This window comes from Orbicella franksi, chromosome 12 (genome assembly GCF_964199315.1).
Source record: "Orbicella franksi chromosome 12, jaOrbFran1.1, whole genome shotgun sequence".
NCBI classification, from domain to species: Eukaryota; Metazoa; Cnidaria; class Anthozoa; order Scleractinia; family Merulinidae; genus Orbicella; species Orbicella franksi.
Window position 1 is genome coordinate 6,059,550 of NC_138156.1, and position 6,216 is coordinate 6,065,765.

The 6,216-nt window shown below is 41.9% G+C and overlaps 1 pseudogene; it reads left to right on the forward strand.

Moving 5' to 3' along the window:
- The first annotated feature begins 2,404 nt into the window (after positions 1 to 2,404).
- Positions 2,405 to 5,257, forward strand: LOC145463437 (uncharacterized; annotated as a pseudogene).
- The last annotated feature ends 959 nt before the right edge of the window (positions 5,258 to 6,216 follow it).

Consider the following 6,216-nt stretch of genomic DNA (forward strand, 5'->3'; position numbering starts at 1 on the left):
TGTTTTGTACAGTCAGTAAACATGACAAATTGTACTTCCGCCGCACTTTCGTGTGAAAGCGTACATCGAACTCAAACAATAGCTCTATAGTTTTTAAATATGTTTAAGATTGATAAATGTTTGAGAACATATTAAAAGCTAAGCTGAAAATATGTGAATAAAGCAGAAACAATCAGCAAAGTTACGATGACGCTTTCTTTAATCAACTTGGAATAACGATTTCGATTTTGTTGATCGAGTTATAAAAACTCCTTGTCTATTTTCATTTTCGCAGTGTAAAACTTCACTATGCTTATGTTGAAGAAACACACATGATGTTAGTAGCCTTTTTTACATTCGTGAAATTTGTTGCAGCATCTCAACACAAAAGATAACGAAAGAAATCTTTGTCAAGATTTGTTGACAATTGAAAACACCGACTCGGACTTGAAAGTGCACGAGCTGCACTATGCAAATGAGCTAATTGTACGCGTCAGACTTTCCTTTCAAAAACCTTTGCAAACTCACCAAACAAGCAGAGACAATAAGAAACCATCAAAACAGGTTTTGGTTATGATTAAACATGTCTGAGAAACTCACAAATTAACTCGATACCAGAGTAGAGAGTTTTCTTGCTATATTCTTAAGTCAGAACAAACGCAAAAACATACGCGTAAGCTTACAACTAGCGTGAGCAGATCTTATTATTCATTCCCGGCGCGAGATTGAAGTCTTGTTTTCGACCCTGAAAAACCCACCTTTTCCGTTAGCTCAGAGCATTAAACTACATATAAGCGCCCTGGTTCGTATTCCCTGCCTTATTCCCTGCCATCGCTGTGAAAAATACGCAAGAGAATCTCTAACTCTCACCATTTGATCACGCAACGTGACAGCATCCACGCGAGAGCGCCTGACATGTGCGTGAATCCGCGTGGATATATGACGTCAGGATGGCGCAATTTGTTCTAAAAATAGAAAAATTGTCCCATATCATAGGTGCGCGCCTGGTGCGCGCGAATCCCGAGACTTACGGTCTCCGTCCCCGATTATGGCTCCTGCCCATAGTTAATGTTCAATTATATGCAGCTACAAATGCTTATAGAATGCAATAAAATGAAGTGTGGAGACATAATTATACTTTTAAGGTCTACATAATGTGTTTGAGAACATTTTGTGTAATACGCGGGCCTGCAAATTTTGGTCAGCGGTATGTTCATTTATGCCATGTCTGAGAACTCTGTTGCTTGATGTATCCGCCAATCGTTTCGATTGCAAACTAGCATGACAAAGACGACAGAGCTGAGGCACAACATGAGATGTTCAGTAAAACATAATCTAGAGTACAAACAAACTAGGAAAAACAGTCCATTTCTGTCGTGGCAATCAATAGCTGGAAATATGTTTAACCTTCTTTATAAAAACTCTAGTATTTTTTAAAACTTGCTCTCCTTTATGCAAAAAAATCCGCTTCTCGGTTTTTTTTTCTGATAATTCACCTTTTATCTATTTGGAACTTTGTATTATAAGAAAACAAATCAGCTCGCATTAAATCTTTTTTAAACTCTTTTAGAAATTAGCCTTTCAGTGCGATCTAAAGTTTGAAAATACTCGATCTATTACTGAGTGCTAATTTACTAGTGCATCTATAACTTATATGAAATCGTTGATATCATTTACGCTATTGTTTCAGAGTAAATAATAGATTTCACTTCCCGTCTCCATTAAGCCACACATCTTCACAGACCTTGCCTGGGACAACATAAACAGAATTGAGGAGACCTTGTCAGGGAAAGGAACATCCCACCGTGTCAACGGAATCACTGTACAGCCTATAGTCTTCGGTCCTCACCCACCGCCGAAAGACCTACCACGCGTTGACAAAAGGAAACAGAGGACTTTGAGCACAGAACATCAACCCCAACTTCACGTATATGTCGCTGGCCCTCGTGTGGGACCACATCCTCTCAAAACCAAGGGTGACTATGCTGCTGAAACCAAGAAAGCTGCGAGAAATGCAGAGCAGAAGAACATGCTGCGGATCCTTGCTAGGTAAGTCAATTCAAAAGTCCAAAAGGTGCCTAGTTGGACCGGATTTAACATCCAAACAAGGGATCGAGTTCAAGTAAGACCACATGTCGAAGAGTATCTCCCGACAATAAATACTCCAGCAACAGCATTAACAACACTGTATGAGATCCTTAACCAGTCAGAGGAAATCAGAAAGAAACTTGATCAATCATCAGTTGGCGTTGTCATGGATCAAGCACTTTACGCAAAAGCAGCGGAAATTGCATGGAAGCAAGACCAGTTTTCCAACATTGTTCTGCGAATTGGAACATTTCACACGATTTGCGTTGCATTGGCTATCCTAGGGAAACGATTTGGAGATTAATACTAGGAAACGGTTTGAAGGACATCTTCATTGAATCACAGATAGTTGCTGAGGGCTCCATAAGTGGTGTCATTGATGGAAAGCGTTACAACCGTGGCCTGCGGGCACACAAGTACCTGTATGAAGCACTGATGAGGTTAGCATAGGGTGAGTTCATGAGAAGGCTTGAGAGCAGCGATCCCAATCATCGCATCACAGTAGCGTCTTTTCTTGAACAGGTGGATACACTGGCTAATAATTTTTGAAGGAAGAGAGCTTAGACCAGCTGCTTCAATGCCCAGTCCTGCCTCAAGTGATGACTATGTGGAGAGAGTTCCTGAATCATCTTCGTCAAAATAACGATGAACTTTCAGCATTCTGGATGTCATATGTGGATGAGGTAGAGGGAATAGTTCTTGGCCTGTTGCGGATATCTCGTGAAGGTGACTGGATTTACATCTCCATTCCATACGAATTGTGATCCCTTGGTGTTTCGCCTATGATAAGGTGAACTATTCACGATACCTGACTCCTTACTTTGCTCAGATGACAAATCTCAGTGAAAAAATTCCTGAAGTACAGAAGGCATTCAAGGAAGGCAGTTTTTCTGTTCAGTTAGCCAGCAGCAATCCCTTTGGGAGGATTCCAGTTGACCAGACAACTGAGGTCACAGTGAACAAGGATACCCAGAATCCTGGTAGAACCACACGCTTTAGCTTAAAACCTGCAACTGTTCAGCGCGACTACCTCACAGCAGAATACCGCAGTGCATTTCTTGGGCAGCTAAGAAACATGGTACTAGCAAGGATCCAACTCGGAAACGCAGCATACAGAGCTTCAGTCATCAAGAATAAAGAAAGATGAGCTGGCGGTTTTGTCCATAGTTGACCTCATCCAAGGCTGGGTTAATCCTTTTTCCGAGAGCTAAGAACTGATTAGCATTTCAACTTCAAAGAAGGCCCCCAGAGAGATTGCTAGAACCCTGAAAACAGCACACGCGGTTGGTGATAGATGTTATGCAAAGTTTAAAGAAGAGAGGACGGAGAAGACTCCTCAAATCAAGAAATTCTATGACAGTCAGCGACATGAACAAGAAGAAACAGGTGTAAACCAAAGACCAATTGATTACTTTGAAAGTAGACAGGTCCTTGTTTGGAAGAATCATAGTTATTGCACAAGAACGAAGCTTGCAGATGGATACCATCCTTTCACACTCTCTTGGACCACTTCCCTGGGCCTTATCAACTCCAGATGGTCTTCTGAGAAAGACGACAAGGCCTCCCCGTCATCACTGTTACAGAAAAATGTACAGTTCTATGAGGAAGTTCCTGTAAATTCTGCTGCAGTTATTGTTGGCATGTCTCTGGTGCAAAGGCTAAAGAGAGATCAACTGACCTTTGGTGATTTCGCTATGACTGTCCTGTGTATGGCAATGAAAGAAGGGGTGTGGTGTAACAGAATAGACGTCGTATTTGACACCTACAAGGAGCTATATATTAAAAACAGTGAACGGCAACTGCGAGGTGAAGAGTCAGGACACCACCTTGTTAACATCAGTAGAACACAGATAGTTAGGCAGAGGAAGAAATTTCCTGACAAGAGTGAGCAATAAGACGAGTCTTATCACCTTCATCGTCAATGAGTGGAGAAAGGAAGCATGCAGCCAGAATTTGGAGGAGAATCTGTTGTATGCCAATGCTGGTGATACATGCTACAGAATCACCGCGGAAGGTAGTGGCGAAGTTCCAACACTGAAGGTCTCAACAGGAAGAGGCAGATGGACGCCTACTGCTCCACGCTTCCCATGCAGCTAATGATGGCTTCAACTTTGTTCTTGTCTGTTCGGAGGACACTGATGTGTTTATCATGTCCTTGGCATTTAGCAGTGAGATAGGAGTTTCACTGTTCATGAAATCTGGCACTCGTACACGGACGAAAGGTTATTGACATTACAAAAGTTGCCGCCTCACTTGGTCCAGAAGTGTGCAAAGGTGTTCTCGGAATGCATGCATTCACTGGGTGTGATACTGCGAGCGCATTTGCAGGAAAGGGAAAGGAATAAGCATTGAAGACATTAAAGAAGAACACAACGAGCCAAGAAGCGTTAACAGAGCTGGGAAAAGAGTGAGACCTACCTCCTGAATTAACGGATAAATTAGAGGAACTTACATGTCTTCTTTACTCTAATAACACGGTATCCACAAAAGTTAATGAGCTGAGGAACCAGCTGTTTTGTTCAAGAAGAGGGGAGATATAGAAAGCCACCAGCTTTCTCCTTGCAGAGATTGTCTTGTGAAGCACGCAACGAGGGCGAATTGATCGCCATATGGAAACAGTGTTTAGAGAGAGAGCCACAAGTTCCGACTCCTGTTCGACAGGGATGGAAGATCGAGTATGAAGATAGTGTTGCCAAGTTAGTTGTTGGCTGGATGGACGTAAAAGAGGCCATACTTGAGCTATTAGGATGTAACTGCACTAAAAAGTGCGTCGCCCCTAAATGTGTCTGTGTCACAAATGGCCTAAGATGCACTGATATGTGCAGGCTTGCTGAATGTGAGAACCAAGGTTCTGTTCAAGAGATCGAGAGTGCCGATGATGACGATGGAGTGGGCAGTGATGAGGAATATTAAAATGCAGGGTCCGAAATTAACTTTTTTCGGCAGGCGTCAACTGGCGACTGAAATTTCTTTTCAGTCGCCAGATGGAAAAATGTGGTCGCCATCTACACTTCCACCTTTTGACGCCCAGAGAATATCTAAATCTTCATCTAATTTCTTCGCGGATGTTCCGTCTCCACCTTGTAATAAATTACGGAAAGATTTCAGAACAGCTTTGGACACCACATCGCCTGAATAAATATTCATGGCGAAAGAACGCATGGGGCCTCTTGCGCCCACAATACGTATGTTATGGGAAACCACTGTAAAAACATGACGGCGAAGCTTCGCCGTAAAACATTGTGGTAGATTTATAATACTGGAAAATCGGTTTTATACTTCAAAAGCAGCGGAAAGGTAAAAGGAAGTGACCAATTGGCGGGCGACTTTGAATTTTATTTTAATCGATTTGGCTGAAAATCAAAGTTATTGTTTGTGTAATTATCGTGGCATGAAATAGTTAATCGCCCGCTGGCGACCAGTTGTGAAATTCTGGTCGCCAGTGCAAAATTTTTAGTCCCATTGGCTATCAGGAAAGCGCAATTTCGGACCCTGTAAATGAACGCTTAAGAAGTCTCGCAAGTGCTTTCTATGTATGCTACCTATGTATGCCAACTGGTAAATATAGAAATTAAGTTACGTGCCTCATTTACTTTAATGACATTCTTAACTATACCCACGTTAAAGAACATAAGGAAGAACGTCAGAAACATTAAAAAGAGCAGGTTGAATTAAAGTGGATTGGAATGACTCGTAGTACAGTCTTACAATTGTCTGTCATGTAATAGTGCCATTTTAAAGGCCCTGGTCACGTGTCCAATGATGTAAACGACGGGATAACCTATACAAAAATATAAAAATGGTACTGTTGTGTATGTGTTTTGTTCATTTTGGTGGACAGCTGAAGCTACTTAAGACAAAACAAGCTTCAGCCACGTTCCCATGCCTGACCCATACTTTAAAAACCACTGTTATCCACTAGCTACCATAGAATCATTGCTATCATGCTTTTCCTCAATATTTATGGTCGAATCTACTAGAAAACCACCATAAACCTTATTCACCCCGGATGATACCAACCAGCCCTACTGGCTCACGGACCAAAACGTTCTCTTTTATTTTCCGTGAAGCGTGAAATGCCAATGTTGTATTTTTCGTGAATTGTGAAAGGGCTGCTTTATTTTCCGTGAAACGTGATCTATACCCCCC